The following is a 12,933-nucleotide window of genomic DNA, read 5'->3' as shown; positions in this document are numbered from 1 at the left end:
GCTGTAAAACAATGTTTATTGGACAATCAAATTAGACTTATTGCTCCTGTAAAAAGTGCTTCTATTAGGTGACATCTATTCTGCCAGCTTAGTCCATCAAGGTGTTAAATTTATAAATAAATAAATAACTTTATTATTGTAATAGCAGAATAAGCGGGAAAGAGAAAAGGGCTCACCTATTCCTCAGTGCTTTCATACCTACTCTTTACTATTCTGTTTTACAACCTTCTAGGTAATTCTGATGCATTTCTGCCAGAAAATTTTTTGTTTTTGTTTTGTAGCATTTGAACCATTATATTGAGAAAATACAGTGTGAGTGATCAGAAAAGCAAGAGGAAAAAAACCAAAAGGAAGAAGGCATGCAAAGGTCGCCCAAGTAAGACTTTTGGCAACAGTACAAGATACATACTACAGCAGTACAATATATATACAGAGGAAATCACAAAAAGAAAGCATATCCTTAAAAATACCATAATCAAATTAACCCATGTAGAAAATTCCAGTTACACTGCATCATAGTATGTTTGGAAATTGGAAAGAGACACTTTATATTCCAACAGTGTAGGAATCCAGATTAAAAAATATCCCCAACCAATGATTGTTTATCTTTTGGCTTAAACATAGATGCATTGAAATTAATCCTAGCTTATGGTTTTCTTTGGATCTAGCGTGCTGGTATTGACGTACCTTCACACAATGTCCTTGTTGTAGATATCAAGGGGCAATTCTTGATAGTAAACATTAGCATGCTGAAGTCGTATGTCAAAAATATAACTTCCTCAGCAAAACATGGTATGCCACTGCTGCTGTACTGCAGAAAACTAGTATAAGACCAAGGTGACCTTGGTTGAGGCAGAAATCAAGCCATGAATGCCTGTTTCATACCTTACATTGTTTCCATTATGCCATAAAAGTGTGTTCACCTATTGCTTTTCCCAATATGCTGTTTCCTAGCTCTGCTGGCTAGGAAATGTGGAAGTCAAAGTTGAACCCATCTGGAGGGTACCAGATTTGGGAAGTTTGATCTGTTCTCTCTCTAGGCCACTGTTTCTCAACCTTCACAACTTTAAGACTTCAGTTCCCAGCATGCTGGCTGGGGAATTCTGGGAATTAAAGTTCACACATCTTAAAGTTGCCAAGGTTGAGAAATACTGCTTCGGGGTGTTTTTTTGCTGTTTAATTTACTAGGGAAATGTGTGCCAATGTGTGCGTATGTGGGTTTATTTTTTATTTTTTTGCTTCAGAGAAAGTTGATCTCTACTAAGAATGTTGTCTGTAGCACAATCATCTTTTTCTTGATAAAAAGAAAATCTAAATTTGCTGGACCAGAACTCCTGCAATCTGTAGCCAGAGTGACTGAACAAATGTTAAGTGTTCTCAGGCAGAAAGGGGAAAAGGGAATAACCTCTCGTTCCCCTGCAGTGTGTTCCTGACCTTGTCTTCATTTAAGTAGCCAGTGGGTTTTTATTTCCCCTTTGCAATATGATGAAAACAACTGGAACATAATTTGGGATAACTGTTATGTCACTTGTATCAGCCTCTGGAAAAGTTCAAAGGTGGACTACTTCATCTGATATCTCATTACACAGTTATTCAGCATTTGAGGACTTGCAGCTGGATGAAAACGTGTGGCCTCAGTGACAATATGGAATTATATCTGTGAAGGTTCCATTCACCTATACAAACCCCAATTTGATGCTATAGCCATCAAGGGATGAGCGTGATTGTATGAAAGAAGCATTACTCTTTGTCCTGACATCAGATATTATTCCTCCTTTTCAGGATGCAGCAAATGCCCCGTTTGGCTGACTGAGCTGTTAGTCATGTCTCAATGAGATACGGTGAGATAGTGATGATACCGGCATTCTGCCTGCCTTTCATCTCTCCTTGATTTCACATTGAGAAGCTGCAAGCAAATGCAGTATGGCAATTGCTTTATCCAAATTCTACTCAGCATTATTCATGCATTTCCTCATCAGTAGACACATTTTGTTCACTTTCATTTAGCCCAAAACCTGTAAACTGCTGTGATTCTTTCAGTTTTATATACTTTATTTTCATCATTTTTCTTTCATTCAGACAGGTGCGTGTGGGGGGGAAGTGTCATTTGTTAAAGAAGAATATTTTCTCCTAATCCTGCTCAGAACCGTTCCTAACCAATGTGTATCACGTATCTTCAGGGGAGTGTATGACAAAGTGCAAGGGAAAGGACAATACAGTAGCCTGTGGGGGAGCAAGGAAGAGAAAACCTGAATTATTTCAGCCAGCTCCTACTAAGTATGCAGCATTTTATCTGCAAAGGAAAACTATAGGGAAGATGCTCATGGATGTGCATGTTTTTTTTTTAAGTCAGTGCATAAGGTGGACTGCACTCAAAAGAAAAAAAAAAGTAGCTGCATTATTTTAGTGGGACTCACTAAAGTGCCCGATTTTTAATGTGTACCTGTGTGAAGATAATGCCGCCATATAATCCAATGGGCCAACTGGGTTTTGCCTTAGCTTCCCTTTCTCCAAACAAAGAAGTATAGATTCGGGGAGACGGGGTGGGGGGAGAGGAGGGAGTTGCTTTGTGATCTCTACAGTTTCTAGTTATTTTGCAGGAAATGGAGAGGGCTGCCAATTTGCTGTTTCTTTCTCTGGTATTAAATTGTAAAGCCCCCCTGGGTCTTCCAATGGGCCTGGCTTCTATCTTCATCACTGGAGCAATGATATTGCACTGCGGGGGGGGGGGGAGAGAAAACCACACACACACACACACACACACACACACACAGCCTTCTCAGTTCCCAGGGGAACAAACTGCTCATCAGAAGGACCCGTATCCAGGCAACCAGCCTCCCCCTGCCTGAGACAAGCAGGAACAGCTGGGAAGTTGGAAACAAGGAGGAGATGCTCCTGTAAAAAAAGTGGCGGGGAGGGACAACTGGAGGAGTGGGGGGGGAGAGAAAGTTGCTATTTTGGGCTACCTCTTTCTGCCCAATCACACATACAATGTTTACCCCAGCTATAAGGGTCAACACTTAACCAAGATGGTGTGTTTGTATGTATAATATTGCTCTGATTCTGGCAAGATATGACAGTTTCACACGCCTGGAAATAAATACCTTTTCTTTTTTAAGGAAAGGAAAGGAAAGGAAATCTATCTACGAGTCGGGAGAAATGCCTCCTGGGACTCTGAGGATAAATTCATAGAGTTTCAAATTCCATATGTGAAAGAAATAAAGTATTTCCACCAAAGGATTTTCAGGGAAATGTGCCCTTAAGCAAAGCGTATTTTTTTCTTTCCCTTGCATGGCTTCAGCTGAGTATCCTCATCAGGGTAAAGGCATTCAGCTCAGAAGGCCCACCTGAAAATTAAGAACCTTATGGGATGATGGGGGAGGGGAAAGAAAACGAGAGGGAACACACAACCCGTGTTATCATCTGAATATCAAATTCTTTGCTTTTGTATCATTCCACGAGGCACAGCTTAATAAGGACACAAATGACATGGAGAAATTCTGTCAGTGAGAGCAGGAGGGAGTCAAACTATTTTCCAAAGCACTTGAAGGCAGGAAAAAGAAGCAATGGAGGGTAACTACTCAAGGAGAGACCCAACTTAGAATTAAGGAGAAATCTCCTATCAGTGAAAACTATTAAGCAGTGAAACGACTTGCCTCCAGAAGTTGTGGGTGCTCCGTCACTGAAGATTTAAGAAGAGATTGGACAGCCATTTGTCTGGAACAGTGGTGGGTTTCAAATTTTTTTACGGTTCTGTGGGTGTGGCTTGGTGGGTGTGGTATGGCTTGGTGGGTGTGGCTTGGTGAGCATGGCAGGGGAAGGATACTGTAAAATCTCCATTCCCACCCCACTCCAGGGGAAGGGTACTGCAAAATCCCTATTTCCTCCCGATCAGCTGGGACTCGAGAGGCAGAGAATAGATGGGGGCAGGGCCAGTCAGGTGGTATTTACCAGTTCTCCGAACTACTCAAAATTTCCACTACCGGTTCTCCAGAACTGGTCAGAACCTGCTGAAACCCACCTCTGGTCTGGAATGGTATAGGGTTCCCTGCTTGGGTAGGGGGCTGGACTAGAAGATCTTCAAAGTTCCTTTCAACTCTGTTATTCTGTTAGCAGACAAGCAGCCATTATATCTTTTGGTGTCCAAATAACAGCATTGCTTGAAAGGTTATGTTGGGAGAAATGTCCATCTGGGTTCAATTCCAAGTGGGAAGAAACACACTGGAAACATGGAGGCTGATTGGAAAGATGGTTTAATGGTGGACAGGACCACATGGTTTGAAGTCATGGGCAATCGAGCACATGGATGAGAGAGAGAGAGATTTATACCCTGTCTTGTGCTTTGAACTTGCTTCCTGTTCTTGTGAAAGAAATGTATTCTGATTGGTTGTCAGACTCCCATGGGGCCATGCAGGGGTAACTTTGTAGGTTGTCTTGAGTCCCAGGCTTGGTTGAATCTTGCTGGGTGATGTAATGAAGGAGCTTTGGGCAATTCCTATTATGGCTTAATGGCTTGGTCCTGGTTTGGATCTTGAGTGAGGGCTAATCCTATCATGTCCTGAAGGTGAAGGTCTTTTGTTTTGTAGATAAGCTGGCCCAGCTTTTTGTCTTGTAGATAGGTTGGCACCTGTCTTTCTGGGGCTATTTAAAAAAGGTGGGGGTTGCTTTCCAAGAGCATGTTTCTCCTTTTCTCATTCAGGGAGGTATAATATTCTGCCTTTTTAATATTTCCTAGAATATTTCATTTTTCTAGGAGAGGGGTGAGTGCTAACTTTCTACAGTTAATTGCATGACTAAAAAAGCCTTACATTTACACTATATTCTCCATGCAGGTTTTGTCACATAAGCACAAATGTACATTACTATTTGATGAAATACAATTAACTTTTCATTATTTTTGTAAAATATTTTGTAATGCTATGCAATAAAACTTGAAAGAATTAACAGGCTTTTTCATGACAATAAATAAGAATTAATGCATTTTAAATAGAGTACTCTATGCTATTATTAGCTTTTAGGTGAATATATGTAGGTAGCATGTTATTAAAAAAGCCATTGTTCAGGAGCATAAGAAAAAATAGGTTTTGGCATATGATGTGAAAAATATTTGTATTAAGGGGATGATGATTTGTACACAATGTTCAAATCTTCAAAGCTTACTACATCTATCTATTTCAGTATCATATATGATATATGATTTGACAGATGATATAATTCAATATAATAATATGGAATCAATTATTGTTATATTATTTTGAGAGGGTGAGTAAATGGCTTACTACCAGTGGTGGGTTCCTCCCGGTTCGGCCCGGTTCGGCTCGGCCGCTACCAAGCCGGTAGCGGTGACAATATGATCTGAAATGAGAACATCCTAATGTTTAAGTCAATTGCTTTTTAACCAATTAAACAAACATGTTTCCAAGTACAAAATATAACAACCCTAATGTGCAACAAGGCTTCTCCTAACATGATATTCCTCATATGCTCAAGCTCTTTAAATCTCAGCTGATCATACAATTCAGCAAAATCTCACATGACATAGTACCTCATCTTTTTTTAAACTGATTGTTAGCTGTACCAAGTAATTTTTTAAAAAGAAAAAACCCCAAACCAGATAAAAATGGCACAGATTTCCCTATGACAGTTATATAGGGGGAGTGGCATTAAAATATATATTGTCCTTCTGCAAACATTTGTGGGTCATGTTAGATGGAAGTGGTTTTGCATGGTCGTGCTCATGAAATCACCAGAAGCTGAGTTGACTTGAAGAGCATGTTATTTTATGCTATTTTTCTAGAGGCCCATGGTAGAAGGGGGGAATACAATAAGTTAAGATAAGTATTAATAAAGACACCTCTTACTGGGAAAAGGAACTTAGATGTGGAAGAAGGAATGAAAATTGCTTGCCACCTTCTTGCATTCACAGTGTAGGAGTGTTATTAAGAATAACATGGACACTGGAATCTGTGACCAGCCATTGTGTTGCTGATGAAGATGTGGGAGTGTTTATCATTTTTACTTCATAGCTGCTCTTCACATCTCCTTTGACTGTGTTATTGACACTGTTGCCAGGATACTTTGTGCTCCTTAATTTTGTCTTCTTTAATAGGTGACATTGAGGAAACATCTATTATACTACTTGCACTTTATCCTCAGAGTGTTCTCCTTCCCTTGTTCCCTACCTGCTGCAACTTTGTGTTACGTGTTGATGTGTCTTTGTGTATGGACATGACCTTATACAAGTCAGAATGAATGATTATGGGTAAACATGGGAGGAAGAAAAGGGATTCAAGACAGGGGTGGGTTCTACTTACCTTTACTACCGGTTCGCATGGTGCCTGTTCTTCTGTGCATGTGCAGAAGCTTCTGAGCATGTGCAGATCACCTATGGTGACCTCCAGGTCAATGGGCGGAGCCTCCCGCCGGTTTTATTACCGGTTCTTGCGAACTGGTCTGAACCGGGGGCTGATTCAAGAGTTATTCCATTTTTATGCTATTGTTAGATTTAGCATAAGTAGTAAGAAGCAAAACAAAGCAAATAATGCCACTATAAGATCTGGCACATAGGGCCCTCTTAATTAAAACATGTTCTTAGTCATTTGTTTTTTACCATTTATTCATTTCTTTTCTAATTTTAAGTACATACTTCTGAATCCCTGCCCCCTCAGAAAATATGCACATTCCTCTAAAGATCATATGTGAATGATATGCAGAAGCTTATTTGTGTTATTCCATACTTTTCCACCACTTTTTGCCACTGGCTATACTGTGCAGGTTCTGGCAACTCTGATAGGGAAGTACTTCTGGGGGATTTCCCCCTCTTTCCTCTTTCCTGATAACTGAGAGATCTCTTGCAGGCCCTGCGTCTTCAAACACCTTGCCCACATCAATGTGCCCTTCCACACTTTTCTGGTGAAATTCTACTGACAAATCCACCAACTGGCTAGTTGGCTCAGTGGCTAAGACACTGAGCTTGTTGATCAGAAAGGTCAGCGGTTCGAATCCCTAGTATAGGTCTCCTGCGTGAGCAGGGGGTTGGACTAGATGACCTCCAAGGTCCCTTCCAACTCTGTTACCTGTTACCTAACTGCCTTTGCCAAAATATATAGATTGACAGGCTTTGGCAGGAACATTCCAGCACTAAAAATAAAAGTATTGGCTCAAGTATGAATGAGCCAGAGACCTTTCACCTACCCCATCCTCTTCTTTCTGCAGTTTATCTTTCCCCACCACATACAAACAAACATATGCACCGGGTACAGCAATCACCAAGAGGACAAATATTCCCAGGAGAAGTCCAGTTATAGCTCCTGATCCTTCCCCTGTGGTTTTCTGCTGCCAGGAGCTACAGCTACTGAAAAACAGTGGCACAGAAAATAGATACTTCATCCCAGAAACAACTTTAGAGCAGTTCTTCGAAACATGTTGGAGTCTAGATGAAAGACAGTGATTGAATCATGTCCTGTATTAATCAGAATGTATTTCATTCTTTCTTTGATTCCTGTATTCAGAGTATATATTTGCCCACCTGGTAACTTCTGGATCTGTTGGACTGTATCTCTTCTCATCCCCATCAGACTTGTTCAGTGGTCAAATAGAGATGGTGGCAGTTGTAGGGCAACACATATGGAGGGATCTAGTGTGATAAACGGTGATTTAAATAGTCCTGTTTTTATCCAAAAGGAAAATGACTGTGAAGTTAAGATGACTCCTAAAACAGAAAAATGAAACAGAAAAAGCTTCCACAGTCATATTCTCAGCCAATCTGAAATATGCCTATTATTTTAAAGGTAAATTATTTCCCCACATTATTCAAATAAATTCAGTGTTCAAGTACCTTCCTTGCAACATCTTTGTAGTCACATTAGAAGTCTTTCACAGCTCATCTTCTCCACTTTCAGAAGGACACCTGTTTGTTAGGTAATGATGATTCTCAACATCCACATATACACCCCTAGGTTTGTGATGTTTGAAGATGTATAAAGGTGAATAAGCTTTGGTTAATTAAAATAAACACTCAGGGTTGAGCAATGCATATTAGACGGCAGTTAGGAGATCATTGGCATATAATAATTCTTTTTTCAGCAAATAGTACGAAATTAACCCTCACCAATTTTAGAGCAGAAGATTCAATGTAGTTTAAGACTGGAACCCTTTGCTTATGGATTCTGCACTCTGGTGCCATAGTAATTCTCACATCTGAATAAACATTCCCAGCCATGCACTGTGTGCTACTAAATATAAACATGTCAAAAGACCTAGGAGGTATTTTTTTAAAAACAAACATTATTAACCAAATTCAGCAAAAACATTTTACAGAATTCATGTTAATATGATTGGTTCAGATAATCTCAGAATAACTGTAGAATACCAGATTTGGAAAACTCAGGTTCTTTTGCCTGGCTGCACATTTGCCAATTTAGAGACTGTCTCCATCTTCATCTTCCAAACTTCCATAAATACAGAAAGGGCACATTAGTCTTCTATAAGGGAATGGGCAATTCAAAATTTCTGTAGTATCTTATTTAGTTTTGAGACTGTTTTGAGTCACCAAAACTGAGCTACAGATCTTAATCTTAATTAATCTTAATCCTCCCATCACCTCCATAACTGTTGTCTAAAGACCCCAACCTACAAGAAGTTCCCCACCCTTATCCTATTGAGGTGATTTATAGCATAACAACATTTTACAAGGAAACTGTCATTTTTTGAAAAGTTATATGTTGTACCTAGAAATCTTTTGTAATCTTTGTCTTTCTGACTGGTCCCACTAAATATCTGGGAAAAGCTGTTATCAGTGAATGATATGAGAGATTTCCTTAGGAACAATTTTGTATTTTGCAAGTTTTCCATTTTGTATGAAGCCCAAAATCCAGACAGCAGTTATCTGCAAAACAAAACCAACCAAATAATAAAAACAGATCTATACGGACTGTTATGCAAGTCATTTCCCTAGACTATTGCACTATTAATAAGAATCTCTGTAGCTACGTTTCCACTGTTCCATATGGTGATCTGTGATGTCTTGTGTATTAAAACAGCACACCTGAATCCTAAAAAGAACTGATCGTTTGGAAGTCTTCTGAAGGTACATTCTTGCAGAAATCACTGTCATTTTTATCCACTGGATAGAAGCTCCTTTCTCCAGGTAAAGTACCTGTCCTAAACATAATCCTTTAGTGGAATGCTACAAACAATCTATGTCAGCTGGCATCTGAAGAGTTGGAACACACTAAATTGTTCTTCTGTCCATATTTGCACTGCCACAGACTCTATGCAAATCTCTTTAAGCTGCTTCTGTAGGAATGGCATTTGTAAGACAGAGTCCCAAGATGTGGCAGCCAAACATGGTGTTAGTGATTATTTTCTAGCAGGTAATTTGAAGCAGATTGTGACTTCATAAAGGAACCGAGCATCCATAAAGAGAGATTGTAACTGCAGTAAATTGGCAAAATTCCACAACCTAATGTTTTATTTTTTAGTGCAACAAAATGAGCATCAGTGGAGTAGGGTAATATATCTCTCCTGTTTAGGAAAGTGAAATATAAAAATCCATTATTTATTGAGCGCCATCTGTATGCTAGGCACACAGAACTGACAGAAAGAGGGGGAGAGAATCTCTACAGCCTTGGCTGCAGGAGGCAATTATGTCTCACAATTTTTCCAGCACTAAAGGTAAAGATAGTTTTACAGTTTGCTCTAAGAATTATATAGGACACTTATGCTATGGAATGCCCTGTAGAATAAAGCTAGCAAACCAAATGCATTTAATATTCATTGATTTGGCAAATCCTCCAAATAGATATGAGGCAAATTCTATAAAATAGGGAATACAGTTTTAAAACTAATCAGTGTTAATCCTAATCAGCCTACAAACTGCAAGGAAACACCTCTGCATTGAGGAAGGACATGCTTCATGTTTTTTTTCCATTTGGTGGGAAAAGGGGAATAAAACACATTTATGCATATAATGTTTATGAATTAAGAAGTGCACACAAATACACACTATGCATGTGTGATCTATGCCCTACAAATGGCCATGACATATAATGCTCAGAACCAGAAAGACTTGTCACTGTATGCTCCATCCTAACCTTACTCATTTTAAAGCTATAGATGCAGCAAAGGTTACCAAGATTTGGTTCTATCCAAGCTCTGGAAGCAGGTGAACATTTGCCTCAAAGGGTAAATAAGCAATACATGTTCTGGAGAAAATTTTCAGCCCTCCAAAACTGAGCTGGAAAAGATTTCTTAGTAACCCTTTGTCAGGTTTCCAAGTGATGAAACCCATTCAAAAAGAAACAGTCAAAGTTCATTTTCCAAAATAAATTTCTTTTATTTAGGTAGCCATCAAATTGGCAAAGTCTGTTGTAATTCTGGATCTGACACAAACTGGAATTACACCACATAATATTGTAAGTTAGAAACATCCCTCAAAAGTCACATTCTCCAATAAACACTCAATCCACATTTACTGGTGTCTTCAAACTCCACCTTCCATTCTCACCAGGAGCAGCCTCTGATCCCACGGAAAAGAAAGTCACCTAGCCAAAACAATCCTCACTATCTATTTGCTCCTTCCCCCCCCTTAAGAATGTCATCAGCCCCCCAAAAAAACCCTTACATAGTAAAGAGAAAGAAAAGGAATAAATGAGTATAATGGAGAGCTAAATAAAATGGCTACACATATGTCAAATTTGTGCTCGACACCCTTCTTTTGAAGAGCTAATCTTAGGAAAACTGGATATAGAGTTCAAACGTTCATACCCAGTAGTGTAGCCTCTTACAGTATCTCAAGAGTCCTCTACTGCAACAGTTTGTCTTCTAGAGGAGAGGTGGAGGTGGCTTTTCAAAGCAGTCCTTGACCTGAGGCTCCCCCACCCCCCATTTCCTTTGCTATGGAGAATCATCTTTGAAAACAATTTCAAATTGTCTTGAGTTGCTCAAAAGACCATCTGAATTTTTCTAGACTTTTGGCAAAGGACCTGGATCATTTCTAATTGGGGTAAAATAATGGAGAACTTATCCATCTCCAACCATGATCTGTCAAGGTACACATAATCATGTGACTATCGATAAGCTTAATATTCCTCTCCACTATTATATTTCTCTTCCAGACAAGCAGCAAAATCAGAAAATATTATTGAACCCCATTCATGCTCAGTAGGTGTACAGTATTTGGCTCCCATGTTGTGCAGTTGTTGATTTTTCAATCATGAATTAGATGAAATCTGACTGAGGTCAATAAAGCTGAGTTCTGCAGCAAAGAGAGTAAAAACCAAAAAAGAAAAATAAAGATTTTCTTTAAAATGAGACTACTTCAAGCTGTGAAACAAGCAGGAGAAAACATCACTTTGTACAGAACCATGCATGAATGTGTACATTCATCATTTGAGAAGATTAGCATCAGTGATTGTTTTTTGTATTTAAAATCTTATTCTCACTTCCTGTTCATTACAGCAAAATATGTCATGCTATCTTTTTAGGGGACACTTCTTGATGTTCCTTTCAATTTCTAAACCTCGTTTGAAGGAAGGTATCCCTTTGTATGCAGAAGGGTCTGGACTTGGAGCTGATCAGCTACAACTACAACTAGGAAATACTGCCAGCCTATTGTCCTGAGCAAAAAGTACAAGATTGCTTTCTCCAGCTTCACTCCAGGAATGAGGATTGCTTGGCACCGCAGTGGCATGGACTGAGCAGGGGCTCCTGTCAGCCCTGTTTAATCCATGCCATGGTGGTACCAAGCAACCCTTGTTGCCGAGTTTAAGTCAAGGCAGCAAACTTGTGTAAGACTCCATGCATAGCATGAGCCCAGAATATCCTGGTAACCAAAGCTATTGTTACTATTATTACTATGATACATTGTACACTCAGCCAGATGTTCACACTGCATTTTGCATTTTTGTCTGCCTATGGAGTCCTTCTCAAAGATCTGAGATAGGCAGATGTGGATGTTTGATGATGTTACAGATAATGTCACAGAATGTAAACTGTCCAAGTAAAGCTTCCTTTTGCAATTGACTAATGGTGAATTTGTCAATGCCAATGTGCTCCAATTGTTTTGGAATTGCATCCAAGGCGCCTATTACTCTTGGTACCATATTTGCTTTCTTTTGCCACAATTGTTCTATTTCTATTTGCAGGTCTTTGTATTATTATTATTATTTAAACTGAATTTTCTGTGCACACTTTATTGACTGGGATTTCACAAGGTTTAGAGAGTAAGGAAGATGAGCTTAATGGAGATATGTAGAAATAGTTAACTAAGCCAAAAGAGCTGAAGCATTTTATACGCCTAGATCAAGATAATATTTGGAAGTGGTTCAGACTAATACCTCCCTAAATCACTGAACTATAAGAAGGAATCTTGCTATCAGGCTTACATGATTCTGTTGTTATAGTCCATCTCAATAAAAGTAGTTTTAGCTTTCCTGTGGAGTTGATTTCCTGGTATTACTTTGGGGGAGGCATCAGCCTGGCCACCTTTAACACAATCTCACCCATCTATACATGAATGATAACGATCAGTGATTTCTTACTGGATGGGAAAGAACTAACCACATTCTTCTCCATTATCTTTGTCAGGTCATAGAAAAGTTGTTAGGAGAAAAAAAAACATCTAAAAGTACTCATGGTAATATACTTATTGTAAATGGGAAATAGTTCAGTTGCTGGATTTTTTCCAATCCCATCCTTTTTCTCAATAAATCTCACTAAAGAGATTCTGTGAGACTCACGTTTGGAAAGAATCATTTTGAGTTTGGGGCAGCTGCCAAAGTGACTGATAAAGATAGCATCCATCCCCAGCCTCCTCTCTAACAACCCTCATCTTCAGAGCTATGTAATTGTTGTCAACATGCTTTCCAGCTGATTCCAGGAGGAAGGGATGCAGGCAGGGAGATTAACATTGTTCTGGAAAAAGGGACTTCC

General features: G+C 39.2%; 1 long non-coding RNA gene across 1 annotated transcript in view; it reads left to right on the top strand.

Annotated features, from left to right (window-relative positions):
- Positions 1 to 12,024, top strand: part of LOC117665855 (uncharacterized) — a 36,864-nt gene extending 24,840 nt beyond the window's left edge. The window contains exons 2-3 of the long non-coding RNA XR_009621282.2: positions 9,042 to 9,148; positions 11,487 to 12,024. This is a non-coding gene — a long non-coding RNA (uncharacterized LOC117665855). The remainder of the gene's footprint in view (positions 1 to 9,041; positions 9,149 to 11,486) is intronic.
- Positions 12,025 to 12,933: the final 909 nt, after the last annotated feature.

This window comes from Pantherophis guttatus, chromosome 1, assembly GCF_059756535.1.
Source record: "Pantherophis guttatus breed Tessera chromosome 1, ASM5975653v1, whole genome shotgun sequence".
Taxonomy (NCBI): domain Eukaryota; kingdom Metazoa; phylum Chordata; class Lepidosauria; order Squamata; family Colubridae; genus Pantherophis; species Pantherophis guttatus.
The sequence above is the reverse complement of the archived record's forward strand: the minus strand, read 5'-3'. Positions and strand labels throughout refer to the sequence as shown.